This window comes from Haemaphysalis longicornis, unplaced genomic scaffold (assembly GCF_048455015.1).
Source record: "Haemaphysalis longicornis isolate Haplotype H1 unplaced genomic scaffold, Haemaphysalis longicornis Haplotype H1 scaffold_4, whole genome shotgun sequence".
Taxonomy (NCBI): domain Eukaryota; kingdom Metazoa; phylum Arthropoda; class Arachnida; order Ixodida; family Ixodidae; genus Haemaphysalis; species Haemaphysalis longicornis.
In genome coordinates, this window is record NW_027526361.1 from 9,573,639 (window position 1) to 9,589,530 (window position 15,892).

The 15,892-nt window shown below is 47.4% G+C and overlaps 1 protein-coding gene across 1 annotated transcript in view; it reads left to right on the forward strand.

The window, feature by feature from the left end:
• The first annotated feature begins 11,383 nt into the window (after nt 1-11,383).
• LOC144178228 (dopamine D2-like receptor) overlaps nt 11,384-15,892 on the forward strand; it is a 773,504-nt gene continuing 768,995 nt past the window's right edge. Inside the window, exon 1 of the mRNA XM_077705925.1 lies at nt 11,384-11,868. The gene's annotated coding sequence lies outside the window, so the exon portion shown is untranslated. The remainder of the gene's footprint in view (nt 11,869-15,892) is intronic.

Genomic DNA, 15,892 nt, shown 5'->3' on the forward strand with positions numbered 1-15,892 from the left:
AGGGGTTTAGTCGGATTTTTTCATCACCTGATTGACGACATGGATGTGATTCGCGGTTGAGTTTATCTTTCTAAACCCAGCCAGCTCCCTGGGTTTTCGGCAATTCAGGCTGTCTCCAATGCGGTTAACTATAGCTTTGCTAGACAGTTTGTAAGGAACTGGGAGCAGGCTGATTGGTCTGTAATTCTTGAGGAACTTGGGATGTCCCTTCCTGTGAATCAGACTATGGTTGAGAGTCCTTAAGCCTTCTGAAAATAGCGCAGCAAGCTTGTCCAGTGCAATATCTCGTTCCTCCTTCAAGAAATCCGCGGTTATGCTATCGTCGCCAGCAGCTCTTCCTCTTTTCATGTCCTCCTTCCTTTTTAGTAACTAGTGGTGCATGGCAAGTAAAGCTGGTACTCTCAGTAGTTTCCTTCTATCTAACGTCGCTGCCATACAGTCTAGTGCAAAATCGTTTTCCTGTCTTTATTATCTCGTTTATGTTGTGAGTAATGTTACCCTGCTCGCCCTTGAGTGTGTACATTCTGTCTTTGCCGATGGCAAGCTTCGTCGTTGTTGCTTTAAAACTTCCTCGTATTTGCAGCGTTTCTCTGATCACTGCCTTGATTAAAAAAAAGAAAAACAAAGAAATTCGTGCATATAAGCACGAATGTCGTTTTTTTTTTTTTGCTTTGTTAATCAATTTAGACGGCTCTGGTGACTCACCTTGACCCACCGCATTTGACACCTTTATGTTCTTACGTTTAGGAATTAGTTCCTTAGTTTTCTTAGTTTTCCTGTTTATTTCCTACATGGTGTTTTCCCCACAGCTCCTGCAGATTTTGTGATTGCCGTTGTTATGTTGTAATTTAAATGTCTACACTATCTTCGTTCTCATTTAGAACCGAAAAGTTGTTTTGAAGAGTTATTTTAAACTCATACATCCTGGCTCTGACTGACTCGATGCAGGGTTTCTTCCTTTTCACAAATTTCGTTCTTTCTCGCTTGAGATTCAGGCTTGCCTTGCATCTAACCATCCCATGGTCGCTCCTCCGAATCTTACTTAGAACTTTTACGTCCTGCACAATATCTGGGCTGTCCCTTAAAATAAAGCCGATTTCGTTTTTTGTTGTATCATCAGGAATGTTTTGTCCATTTCGTATTATTTCGTTTGTAGAAGTATTTCTTCATCAAGCCCAGATTATTTCACTCTGAAAATCCTACCAGTGTATCTCCTCGACTGTTGCGATGGTCTATTACGAAGTTTCCCACTGACCTTTCTCTGATTTGCTTCTTACCGACCTTTTGCGTTAAAGTCTCCCATCACAATCGTGAACTGTGGTCTTCCCTTCTTCATAGCTCATTCTACGTCCTCGTAAAAAAGGTCTGCGGCTTCATCATCGTAGCTAGTTGTTGGCGCATAGGCCTGTACTATCTTTAACCTGTAACGCTTATTTAGGTTAATGAGGAAGAATTCTTCCACGTTCCCTGCTAATTCTTTATGGATTAAAAATCCCACTCCATGTTCTTTCTTTTTCTGCAGTCCTCTGCAGCACTAAAAATACCAGCCAGTCTGCTTCATGAAGCCTTCTCCGGTCCTTCTAACTTCGCTTAACGCTATAATATCCCAGCTCCTCTGAGAGCTCATCTAGTAGTACAGCTAGGCTTCCTACTGACTTGCCAAACACAATACTATCGAGGAAAAAAAGAAAGGCTGCACAGACGCATCAGCCGGTTTGCATGAGTAGTACACTAGCTTTAGCTTGTTATGCGGCACACAAGCGTAATTTTTTTCCAGGAACCCAAAGACGTTACCAACATGGGAAGTTCGTGTTCTTTCCTTTCCGCGATGAACTGCACAGCCAGAGCATCCAGCATGGATCCATGGTGATATCCGTCATGGTGATATCCGGCAAGGTCTCATCCGGCAAGATATCCGCGGTAGCCCAAGCAACAGCTTGGGCTAGCGCGTTTAGTCAAATGGCCTTGTCAAGCACGCCATCAGAATTTCAAGTGGCGTTTTGGATACATTTGCCGATCTTTCGCACGGTTGCTGGAACTCCTATTTTGCCTCTTCAGTGTTTGCCGTCAGTATTGCTCTTCGAGAAGCAAACACCGAAACACAATTCGAGGGTATGCGGGCGTCATATTCCGCACTGGAGTTTCGAAACTGGTATCTACTGAAGATTTCTGCCGCATACGGCTTAGCAAGCAGTCTAATTAGACATTTAAATACGCGTCAGAGCGACGAGAATATGAACCTATGAACCACGTAGCTGCACCACTGTAGATGAAAACACCGTAGCAAACCATTCAAGAAGACCATGCCACAGTTTTGCAAATGAAGTTTGCATGAAAATAATGAATACGAAGCAACTAAAAAGTAATTAAAACATTTGCAACACGAATAAATTACAAGAAAAATTTAGGTTAAAAAGCGCGTTTCTCTCTGGAGAATAAGTATGCATAAACATGGCGCGGTATTCGAAATGTTAAACACGGAAAGTTCCTGTGCCGTTGCATACATCAGATAGTATCTTCCTGAGCGGTCAACTATGGCGTCTTCGCGAATATTGGAACACGGCTCGAGACGGTTGCTCTCCCGCATAGCTCGTCTGCTTTTGGAGCGCGCGCTAAGTCAGCGGTCGGGTATGGCCGACGCAAAAAAGTGTCTTGTGGGAGGCCGCCACGGCAGTCTGTACGACCTATCAATTCTAATGGACTTCTTTATTTTATGCGAAGCAGTAACAGGTCATTCCGTCGGATTTTTTTACGTCGTGGTCCGTCAGCGAGGGACGCTTTGCGGCCAGGTCGCCTTTATCGTGAATGCGCTAAAATCATATTGACATCGGTAACCAAGACGACTTTATGATCACGATAAGTTTCGTTCCCTTGTCGTAATTAGTTGGCTCACCGTGCAGTTGTAAACTATTCCGAATTACAGTCTGCTTTCAAAACGCTGTCCTCCACGGAATGAGTATGGTTAAAAAGCGACTGTAACTACTTCTTTGTTCAGACTATCCCGAAACAAATTGCATGGCGGTTGGCCGCCACTAAACCAACTCTGCCTTTACGCCGAGGTTCATTTACCTATCGCAGTTACTTTTTTGTAACCGTAAACAATTCGGTATTCCCTTTTGTGGCCAACACATGGGCTTCTACAGAAGGAGTACGCTTGTTGAAAATTTCTTGTGTTTCACCGGTGCTACCTCCCAAGAAATCACATTTTGTTAGGCTGCTTAAACCGTAGGAAGCTTTATCTCATCCTGCATCATGTATAACAATCAGGTGAAGTTTTTATGCAAATAACGTGAAGCCGCCGCTCCTGATCTATTCAAGCGGCATCACAAAGCCACCGTGAAACAGACAGCCCCATACTCGTCAGATGGCATAAAACTAGTGGTGCCAAGTTTTAATAAGGTAATTAACTCAGAACAACGTTAGATCACCAATTAAAAACAACCGCGTTTTGGTTCCTTGCGCTGGTTGCGACTGTGACTCGGTCAATCTTGTTTTGTATCGCCGTGTAAACAGGTTTACCGCATTGATTGGAGGAAATCTTTGAGAAGTTGAAAGGTATCTTATCTTTCACCTTGTCGCAAGGTCATACACCGATCCTTAGCAATGAATGTGTAAGCTGCTGGGGCCAGTATATCTTTTTGCCTGGTTCATACACAATATTTGGAAGTGAATGTGTAAGCTGCTGGGCCCACAGCTTTTTGCCTGGTTCATACACCAATCTTCTGGAGTGAATGTGTAAGCTGCTGGAGTCCCTATAGCCTTTTGTATGCTTCATTGCTGTGTTAGTCCAAATTCCTCTTTGAAAATGTGCGTAATGAAACGCCGGATCAGACCAAGTTTCCGGCGCTTTCTAATATCACCCTTCCCTTTGAAGACAACATAGCCAAATTACACAAACATATTACAAAAACACAAGCCGCTACCGTCATCTGGTTTCGGTTTCTTTCTGCTTTCGCGCTACAAATTTGAGAAACTGACAGAGTTTGCTCCGGTGAGAGACGCATCGATTTCTACGGCCGCGTGCAGACTGCAGAGGTTCGACGCACGGCAGCGTTGAAATTGAGCCTCAGCAAATATCGCACGCTGGTTTCTCTTCTGTCAAAAAACAACCAAAAATACTTCTGCTCCTCCGGTTACAAACTGAAAGAGATGTAATGGCGAATGCCGGCGGGGCCCATTATAATAGACAACTACTGCGGCACGTCGTTGTTGCAGTACGCCTAGAATATCAACGAACAGTCAGGGGGTTATCATGTTTCAGAGCCATGGGTATTTTGAATAACTGTACGCCCGATACAATCCTAGAAGGAGAGAAAAAGACGAGATCATGGGTGCTGTTATGTGCACGTGACGCCTTTTTCCTTTTCTTATGAGGTTGTACTGAACGCACGGTTTTTTAACAATATACTGAGCAACTTGCTGAGGTTGCTGTTCTTCTGTGCTATGAAGATATGTATAGAAAGCCGCTGCGAGTATCTCAAATGCCAACGACGAATGCGGCTATAACACAGAAGCACGTGCGTTGCCAGCGGTTCGGAAAGCCTCGCGTTCTTCTTCTGTCTGCTTTTGGAAACGACTACGCATCGCTACGCGAACACGTTTGGAGCGAACAGAGCGTTGAGCGTGTGTTTCATCACCCCGACGACTTGGCGCATGGCGACGTCTTCGGTCATCTGACGCCATCGCGGCAACCTTAGCGTACACGTTATGCATCTCTGAGGTGTTTCAAGGAATATTATTTGAGGCTTTCTCTCTTTCCCATCACCGCCGAGTGTTGCAATTGGCGTGGCTCCGTTCGGCGAGCCCGCGCCTCCTTTTTCTAAAGCGACAATTGCAGGTGTAACGGCCGCGAGGTCCGAGGCTGCGATCGTAATGGCTATCTTCATTAAACGTTTCTCCTAGGTCGCTAAGTACTGCTGATCGCTACTCCTCAGGCAGACTGGGGGAATTGGGTCTAATAATTGGGGTCGAAAAAAACTCTGTTGCGCGCAGAGCAGGCGGACTAACAACGGGTTTGGCTGAGGCGTTCGCTGACGAACGCATGATCAGGCTGTTGAGTCAGCATGGCGGTGTCTTCCATACCGTTACACACGGATCGGGAGAGAAGGACATAATTGCGCACTTCTCTGATATGCGATAACTCCACAATGCTGACCATGTCAACCAGATTCTCGCCTTACCCGATCTGTGTTGAATGAAGCTCCGTGCGCTCGGCAGGTGAAGGATGCTTCAAAAGCAATCTAACACATTTTGTGGGGCTCGAGAAAAAAATTGCTAGGGGCACTGAAGTCTGCTTGCGTTCTTTGAAGGCGAAGGCCTGGCGATGCTTACACATTCCCACCGTGGAATTCCGGCTGTGCTATTGTGACGGGTGTTTTTTACATGCGCGGCGACCCGTCGACACAGCAGCCGCGCTATTTTACCGTGTCGATTCTATATTGATTTCCACTCACACCTACCTAAATACAACCTTAATCTACTTGTATCCACTTTAATTCATTTAACTTGTCTTAGTTCATCTTGACACCTACCTAAATCCACTTTGATCTATCTTAATCCGCCATATTTATCCCGATTCATTTTAATTTACCTCAATCCTGCCTTACTAGTCATTACTTTCAATAACGGATTAATATATAATCTATTTTATATTGTCATAAATTCATCTTATTTCATCTGAATTCGCTATGTTCCATCTTAATCCACCGTTACAACCAAATAATCATTACTATAAATCACTAGTAAATCATTAGTTACTTTCATCGTGTCAATTTACATCTTTTACACAGTTGGCATGCTTTGTTCTTATTTCACGCTCCCTTAAGTCACGTGGGTTTTTGTACCACTCGTGTCCGCGCTGGGGTCATTCAAGGTTACTTTGTAATTGGTCGTGTTGGGCCTTCGCCTTTACAATGAAACCTGTAACAGAGTCTCGAAATCGCGGTCGCAAGCAAATTGTGATAATGATGGTTGATGTCTGTTCGTGCGCAGTTCGCTTATGTCCAGTGAGATACAGGACTCAGCCGCACGATCCGCGAGAGATGCTCTTAAGCAGCTTGTTATTCGAACTTTGAGAACTTGCTTCATGGAGTTAAAAAATACCTTGTACATTGACGGAATGTTCCCGACAAATCCTGAATAAGACGTATCATTCGACACTTGTCGAATGTGTAATTAAACCTCTTTGACTGGACACACTCGCTCAGTTATTTCTTTTATCTTGACCTATTTTCAAACAACCAACAAAGTAAAAATACAGTGAAGTAATCCCTCCCTCCAGAAAATTGTTTAATTTGTTGCTTCAACATATAACGCGTCTTATTGAAAGGCGCCTTAAATGCACTTTCAAGAAAAACTTCGACCAGCCTGACGAGCTACAGAAAGAAAGATGGTAGGAGCAGACACGTACGTTACGCGCTTTATGGATCGAGTTACTCCTACCTTGCTACTATTTTCGGTAACGAGTATTGTATTAAGTCACTTCTTTAAAAAGAAACCGGCAACGTAATTAGTTCTTTAAAGCCAAGTAACGAGTAGCAGTATCTCGTTACTTCTGAGAGTAACGCATAGAACCCCGCTTAAACGGCTTTGTTTTTATTCGAACCAGTGGATGCGTCTATAGAAACATTGCGTTGACGTTTGCCTAGACCTCTTGTCGTAGCATCCAATTTACGCAAGCGTCGGTGCATTGCCCCAGATACCAATAGCCGGGATTATCACAAGTCGAGTGCGGGCGCCCACACAAAGAAGGCATGTGGGTAACGTCATGATAACAAAGGCCGAGACGAAGGAATAGTTTAGGTGGCGCAGATGAAAAGACGTTAGTCGTTAATGACAGCACAGCAACTTGTATCTCTTAGCGGGCCAGTCGAACTGTTGACTGACGTGTACAGGAAGAACAAAAGACAGGGGACTCCCAGACTAGAGCACAGTTCAGGGGAAGTCGAGGGGGCGATTTACCAGAACAAGACTGGTGTTTGTTATCTTCGCGGTGAAACATCTCTCCTCCTACTTACACTTCCGGGTTGCAGGCTGGAAAATCTCGGCTGGTGGATTGTTGAGTACGTGGGCAGCGTGGCACTACCACGTGACCATCGTCTTTTTATATATAAGGAGTTGCAATAACAAGTCGTCGGCCGGCAAGCTAGCAGTGATGCCACCCGTTACGTCTCTGTGGCTTCAGCTGGCACAGCTATTCGAGACAAAGCAGCTTGTCCCGTCGTAGTCCGCACCGTCGTTGTCCGCACCCCTCCCCCTACACTATATCAAAGAACAACTGAATCATCTTCAAATGCTTGCTCAGCCTGTCGAAGCTCAAGGTGATCACCGCGTCGCGAACAAGTTATTCCAACTTCGAAAAGCACGTGAAGGTGAGCGCAATTTGAACTTTCGCATTGCATGTGTTTCATGTGTATCGATATCGCAGGTGGAAACTACAACATTACTTACTTTAATACGACAGCAAACAACATTCCAGATTTTACATGCCCCTATACCTGACCATTGTTGCCTTTCGCTTTATTGTTGCAGCCTCTCCATTCCTCGAGTACCAAACCCTTTGAAGCGTCTGTTTTGAAGCGACGGCTGAGTGACGCTTCAGCATCCGCAGCGGATCAGCCGCCGTTAAAGCAATTTTGTATTGACACTTCGGCAACTGGTCACCACATACCACAAGAGAAGTATGACGACCTTGTAGCCCAGTGCGTGGTGAAGGGTTCTCGCGCGTTCAGCATTGTGGAAGAGCCTTCTTTTGCAAAGGTGGTGCACTCGCTGGCTCCAAAACAAAGGCCCCTGACTCGGCGGATGTTGGGGAAGAGAATCAAGAAGAGCTGCGATGAGCTTAAAACGAGGCTTAGGACCAGCCTCAAAGATGCACAGTATATTGCCGTCACGGCCAACTGCTGGTAAACGTTTCAGAGGTATTTTTTGTGCACTACAATGATTGAACGAGTACGACGAGAAAAGAATAATACCTGTGAATTGGCCCTTTTTTATATTTTCAGGCATTCCTTGGGGGTTATGGCACTGCGGCTCGATCCGGAGACATTGGAGCACTGAGTGCGCACTTTGGCTTGCCGTCCAATGATGGGCAGAGTAACCCATGGCCAGGTAGCCAGCGAATTGATTAATATTTCGACGAGCACGAATTGCCAGAAAGGACATCATGGTCTTCACTAAAAACGCTACAAATTTTGCTAAAACGTTCAGGCGTGCGTACGTTAATGCTGTCAAAAGTACTGCAGGCTGAGTGTATTGAACCTGAACTTTCGAACAGCTGTTGTCTTTCAAAAGTTTTAATGCTCGAGATGTCACATTCTTTCTTCTTCCGTTACCAAGGTCTACGGGGAAAACGAGGAAGCAACTGACGTGGAGATGACTTTCAGCCTCAAGAGTTGACCGAGTTGCTTGAAGATCAGGGCGAAGCTATGATTGCGAGGCAACTGCCATCAAATCATCGCTGCGCCGCCCATACACTGAACCTTGCAGGAACAAAATGTGCTCTGCAAGCAGAGAATGACGAGTGGTACGCACGAGCTTCTAGGAGCGTGTTCAGAAAGTGCAACTGCCTGTGGGACAAGCAAGGATAATCAACGGAAGCTGTTGAGATCGCGCAAACTTTCTGTGGCATATACATGTTACGCCCAGTTCCAACTCGCTGGAACTCTTTTTACCGGGCAGTGAAGTGCGTCGTGAAGGTTACGAACGAGGGGAAGGACATCCACGGACTGTTCCGATGACTTGGGATACCAGTCCTGGGGAGGACAAACGACCCTAAGTTCATCTAAGAGTAGTTCGGCGTGAGTACTTAATTTTACACGTCAATGAATGTGAATACCGACAAGCCACTGGTATACCGGGAAGCCAGACACTCTGTGCGTGTAGGAGTCCCTCGCAGAGAAGCAGTCGTAAAGAAAGTTTTTTTTTTTTTCCTGCACAGGTCACGGAGCACGTCGCTTGCATTTTGGATGTGTTCCAAGGGGACGGCACACATTTCTCAGATACCAGCTACCAACGCTAATGGAGCTGGTATGCAAGTTGGAGTACGACGCAGTGAAGGGGCAGGTATCTTGAGTGCCTCTTGTCGCCATCCTCTTGAATGCAAATCAGAAAAGGTAAGAACTTGCGGCAGGTTATATCACCGTTCACGTTTTTACCTGAACATGTCCATTTGTGTCTGTATTGTTCATTAGAGCTCGGTTGTAAAACAATTTCGCGTGTGGTTTGCCAGAAAGCCCTGTCTCAGCTCCCCTTTACTAGTGCCAAGGTTGAAGATACAAGCCTAATTTGTATTCAGAAATAGCATGTGACTGACATGGCACTCAGGGAGGTACGGGAACAGAAAATAAATTACTGAAGTTTGATTTTTGTTATTTTTTACAGGTTTTCTTATCTCACGAAGGATCGGCAGCTGATCCTGGCGGCGACTATCATCCCACGGTTTAAGCTGTCGTAGATCGCTGATAGCTCACGGCGCTCCTGGACTAGAAGTTTCAAAGAAGCGAGGATAGAACCACGTGCCCAGAGAAACCACATCTAGCGGACGACTTTTTTAGTTTTCCGCTGTCAACATCCGCCGATGACGCGGAGAAACTTTCCTGGTTTCTCCTTTTTCCCGATGGGTACCCGCTGACCTCAATGAAGGTGCAGTTCCCGAATATTCAGCTGCTCTTCCTGAAGCACAACACCTCCGTTCCTTCGAGCGCCTCGGCAGAACGACTGTTCAGCGTCGCCGGACATGTATTTTCGAGGAAGCGCGGAGACAGAACCGGTGTGAACATCGAGAGGCAGCTATTAAAGTGCAGCGAGTACTAAAGAGAAAACAATGAATCATGAAACAAAACAGTTGTGCTTGTGGTCTTCCAAGTAACGCGAAAAGTAACTCGTTACTTTTCTGGTAACTCACGAATTCCTTTCGAGATTCGGCAGCAAGTAACTTACTTAGTTACTTTGTGAACGAGTAACGAGTAATGGTATTTAGTTACGTTTTTTTTTCAAGTAACGTGTTCATTTCTGGGTAGGAGTAACGCTCAGGGATAACGAACGGGCGTCTTGGGCGGGGAAGCAAACTCGGTCGGAAGGCATCACAGCGCAAATGAAGAGGAAGTGCACTCGGGCTGTGCGTGTAATCAGCGGAACTAACAAAGCAGGGGACGATCAGAGTGACGACGCAGTGGCTCCCGAGAGACGGGATTACTAGCAGAGGAGCGCAATGAACGCGATGGAGTAGTGAAACCAGGAAATTCGGTGGCAAGAAACGAACTAGGGCATCGCAAGGCGGGAGCGGCTGGAGGTAGACGGAAGACACCTTCGTCCTGCAGTGGAGGCAAACAAGAAGATAATGGTACAGGAAGAAGGTACTGATTATGGTACAAAATGAGGTGATGGCAGAAGGAGAAGACGACGGCGACGGTGATGATGATGCTTTTGAAACTTGGTTCTAATTGTGTGGAGTACCTTATATGTAAAAGAAAAGAGGGTTTCAAGGCATCAAAATTGCCCATGGATAATGGGTTCTGAGCGCTCCAGGCTAATTTAACGCCAGCTTGGGTGGTTCCCCGCGGCCTTGGAATAGATTAGATGTGCGTACGTAGCAAAGGCAATTCTTTTGCGTTCATGATGATGAATGTTTTAAGCAAATAGAAGAGTAGTGTTTCCTACCCTTAGAATATGCATATATCCTCATCAAGAGCATCACTCCACTTAGGTGAATTTTTTTTTGTTACAGTTAGTCCAAGCAAACCGGTTCTGAGAAGACGCTACAGCGAAGCGCTGATAAAGTGTGATTTAAAAGTGTGATTTAGGGCTTTATGCGCGCCCCTCAATGCCTGAACGAATGCCATCGTCCCCTTCCGGCCGGTGTTGCATGCATTTCACCTAAATCAATAGTTCCCCCCGAGTGGACGTGGACGACGTGAGATTCGAGAGGCCTCCTCGTCCGCAGCCCGGGAGCGGGCGGAAGCCGGGCGGGCCGAAGCGGGAAGGCGAGCGGGAAGAGCAGCAGGGAGCGTTATCTGCTTACCCGTCTTTACACGCGTGCCCGCTGCTCACATTTCGTGTCGAGACGCATCAATTTCTCGGAGCCACGGAAGCCACGTCTTTCACGCCGATCGGTCGGATCGTGGGATCTGTGGCAGGAAGGCACAGGGAAGGGTGGAGGGGAGGGCAAAGGAAGATCGACTGATCACGGCCAAGGTAGCCTCCGACGGTGAACGGCGGCGCGCAGAACCCTTTACTCGCCCGACCGCTAGATGGAGCCACGGGTCGGTTAAAAGGCCCGCGAGCACCTTTTTTATCGTTTTTTTTTTCCGCCGTCCGTAGGCGTGGAAAGGGCCGTGCGCGCGCGCACGCGTGTCCGCGCTTTGGGGTCGACCCGAGAAGGCGCCGGGAGTACCGCGAGAAGTGCCGGCTGAGCGTCGCACGCGGCCAGCCGTCTCCTGCGCTACTCGCGTGGTGGTGGCCACCGCTCCGGCCGCCTGTTGATATCGCTACCTGGGGAGCGGACGCCGCTGCCGCCGGTCTTCGTGAGTGTGCGTGCGTGCGTGCGTGTGCGAGCGTGAGTGTCTGTGTGCGTCCGTGTGCGCGTCATCCGTCGTCGCGTGCCACTTTGACGGTGATGCTGCGGCTGTGAGACGAGCGCTAACGCTGACGTTGGACCTGCTCGCTTCTTCTTCGACGAGGCACCCGTCTCTGGCCTGACACTCAACAGCAGGCGCTCAGGTCCCGCTGATATATTGGTGCTTAATCGCTGCTGCCCAGGCGCGTCGAGGGGAACACGTGCTGAAAGCATTTGCTGTGTTGTTGTGGCCGCTGCTTGAAGGCGTGACCTGTGGTCGACACCGGCCGAGTGGAGAGAAGCGCGCCCGCAAGGTGAGTTTCGCTCTCTCCCCATCCGCCAAATGTTTATGTGCGCTCCTTTCGCCGAGTTCATGCTAGAAAAGGGAGAAAAAAATTATTGCGTTTTCTTGGCGTCTAGCGTTTATATAGTCGCTCTCCTTTTCTTGCCGTTTGAATAGAATCGATAAAACAAACGCAAAACTAACATTCTAGACCTTGGTCCTTCGGCAAACCAAAGTAAAACTATTCTGCTGCATTGAGTGTTGTCCCTTCTGGCAGAAATGTCTTCTCCATGTAACACAGCTGGAATATCGTGAGACGGAAATATACATGCGCCATTCAAACGACGCCACTTGCTGCGGGGGCATAATGGTTAAGGCGGCCGTCTCGTTGCGGGAGGTGGTTGGTTCGAATCTAACCGCCGGACACCCGCCGATAAACACTGGTAGAAGCGTCCCTCGGCCTCGCGTCTGGCTCTCTCAGAGGTATGCTCTTGGGAAAAGCTCCGTAGACCTCCTGTGCCCATCTGTGCAAATTTCACACGACACAGGTGGATCGCCCACATTGTGAACCACGTTTCGCCGAAGGATATGAGTGACAGGGCTTGAAGTAAACGGTGACTGTTGCCTGCAGAAAACCTGCTGCTACACTATTGTTCCTGCTTGCTGCCTCTACAATCCCATTCGATACCTCCTGGTTGCTTGTAAAAGATTTGATAATCCATCCACTCAGTAAGACAGCAAATAAGTAGTATTGCCCCGACCATTGCATTGCTTCGCTGTTCGAGTTCCCCAAGGGTTTCTCACAACCCTCCGCTGCGGACTAACCAATATGACCGCGCTTCGCCGTCAGTCCCTTTGTGGGAACCCTTTCCTTGGGCGGTAGACGCTGGGGGAAAGTCAAGGGTTTCGCGTGAGGCGTCCGGGCACCAACAAGCTGCCCCCGAGCTTCTATAAAACGAAGTTTCCATTAGTGCGCAATAGCTTTTCCCGCAGTTTACGTTCAACCGATCTGCGATGCATTGAAGATCCTAACCCCATATTTATAAGGGCCAGAATGTCTTGACGTCCAATTCTCTAGACGAAATCGCGGACACGAAATCGTGAACACTCCTATTTGTTGTCCGTTCTTCACAACGAATACGGCGCGACGGAAGCGCGAGGGCTATGGTTTGAACCATGCAGCGTGAGGTTTCTGCAGTATGTTTCCGGCTTCATCCACGACACCCATGCGAACTCTGTGGTCTGTTGGCTAGAAACAAATCTTTGTTTTTCGTTCGAGCTAATTTCTCCCAGTTGTGGTGGAGTCTTTGATTTAAGTGCTACAAAATTCTCAAGGAAGTTGTAGTGGGAACGCAAATCTAGTATCTAACGTCCTGTGGCTTTCTCCCTCGCGTAATTAGTAATTTTCATTAGCTGTTTACCTCGCTACACAACAGTTCAATAATTCACCGGCAAAACGGGTTATTTTGCTGCTAGCCGTGAACCTCATAAGCGTAAAGCGCACTAAAAAACTGCGCTTCCCTTATTATTGAAACGGTGAGTACGCCCAGTGCAAACAAATCCGTTGCATGGCCATTTACTCATATTTCGGGAAATTGAGCGAGAGGTTTCACATGAGTTGTTTTATGCAGCGGAACTAAACCAACTCCTCTGTGTTTGAGTTTAGCACGAATTAATGACGGAGATTGTTTTAACAGCACAAGTCTCAGGGCTGTTACCTGTACACTACCCTAACCTTACGCGTGCGAGTGAGCTTAGTCGGAGGCAAACGCGTTAATCGAACCGGATTTGGGTGATGCGGGCCACGTTGCATGCATTGCAAAGTGGGTTTAAGCGCCAGAAGATAACGTAGGGGTGAGAGGAACTGAAGGTACAATTAACGCGATTGCGAAATTCATTTGATGTGCTGGAGAGTGTCAATAGGAAAAATGGGACGGGGCGCTGATTCATCGAACGGTTCCTAGAGTATGCGGGGCTGTTGAGGGCTGGCACAGGAAGATGATGGCGTTCGACTGTGAGACGCAATGTACGACAGGCGGATGTACGCTTGCCCCAGTGAGGACCCGGGTATTTAAACCATAAGGCAAAGGGCGAGAAAGGGAGAAAGGAAGCTCCGTCATTAATAAAATATTACACTGGTGCACAACTAATCCTTCCACCGACGTACTTTCAAGCGAGATAGAAAATCTGCATGATTAGGGTTGAGTGCGTTGTAGTCATTCGTATACCTTTCACTCTTGGCGGTTGATCCGGTATCACGTGGTGTTCTTACACTGCTCTGTATACGCTCCGAACGCAAAACAGTTGCGCGACGCTTCAACCAAGCCGTCAATGATCGATTCTACCATACGTGTACAGCCAGCGAATAATGCGACCTGTCGTGAATGCACGTGAAGTCCAACTCGCGCATTCTAGCTTCTGCTCTTGGCTTTTTCCTGCCTGTGCTTGAGCCGTCGTATTCAGCTGCAGCCGACATGGATTACAATTGCCACGAAATAAAACTACACCCGGCGCCAAACGTTTCCACGACGAGAGTTCGGCTGCTGTTTGATGGCTCTGCGCTTGATTTGTTTTCTGAGGCGAAGCATCACGCTTTGGAGCATCATCATTACCAAACGCGCAGCAGGAGTCTATCCAGGAGAAATAAACTGCAATCGTTGCAATCGTGTCCTGGAACGTTTAGTCGCTGGGTGCACGTGTTAACGGCTTACAGCCTATATGGCGAATCTCTTTTTGCAGCGAATCTGTACATGGCGATGATCTGTACATGGCGATTTTTTGTGCACGCTCGTCAACCTGCGTCTGATACATACCTATTCATGCGACGTACATTTGTGAGGCGATGGGTTAAAATTTATACACACCCCACCCACCATGCCAGTAATGCCGGCATCCTCAACTTCAAGCTCCTACAACTTTAAGTGGATAATCCACATCCTGCATGGTTAGGAAACATCTACATTGAATTCACCAACGACAGCAGTCACACTTCGGCTCTTGAAATCGGAACTGATGTTCGCACAGCAATGACGCACTGTCCTTAGCTTTGTCCTTAGCTTAGACGCACTTAGCCTTGATCTGCGCAGCTGCCCACAAATGAAATGAGAAGAGTTCCATGGAGTAATTTTTATTAAAAACATCATATAGGCATAAGTATAGTTTTTATATTTTTATTTATTTTATGTATATAAAATTTTTAATTAAGTATTTGACTTAGAAAACTGGCTGGCGAGAGAGAGAGAGAGAGAATAAACGTTTATTTAAATCAACAGGGGGGATTGTGCTGAAGCTTGAGGGAGGCGTCCTCAGTCTAGGATGCCTTGAGCGCGGGCAGCATCGACAGCCCTTTGAGCCAGCCGAAGCTGGTCGTCCAGGCTGGTGCTCGCCAAGGCGATTACGATACTCCATAATGCAAAATTTGAATGCAGCGCCAAGTGCAGTCTTCTCGGTGACGGCGCATAGCTGAGGCGTCTGAGGAAGTAATCCGCGTCATCAGCGAACGCACGACGGCGCGCGCTATTCTGGCGTTATCTCGCAGCGCGTCGCCTAGGCCGAGCATGTCTCGTGCGGCCTTCCGACCTCCCCTCACGCTGTCGCCATACTGTCGCCATACCTTCACGCTCGCTCTATCTTGTATATCTTCGGTGTCCCCTTTGTTCGCTCGGTTACAACGACGCGAAACCACACGAGGGGGCGCTTAAGAGCTGCGCTCTAGAATAACTCCATGGAACTCTCATTCCATTTATTTGCCAACTCGCCTCAAGCATGTGTCAGACGTGAGCCGTGACACACTGATCAGGGATGTCTGGCCTGAGCTTGATTGGAGAGGGATACTTGACTAGTCAGCACGTCACCACCCAAACTGTGGATACATCTTGTAGAAATTTGCGAAATTTATCAAATGACCCCCGTGCCAAAGAAGGATCTGACAGACTAGCGTATACGGAACGGGCTGAAAAAGTAGGGCTTCGGTGCTTCTTTCGTTGCCTTATTCGCTGTACAATTTTCTCTTTTCAAGATTAACATCCTCAAAGCGCAAGTAATTCACGTTGCTA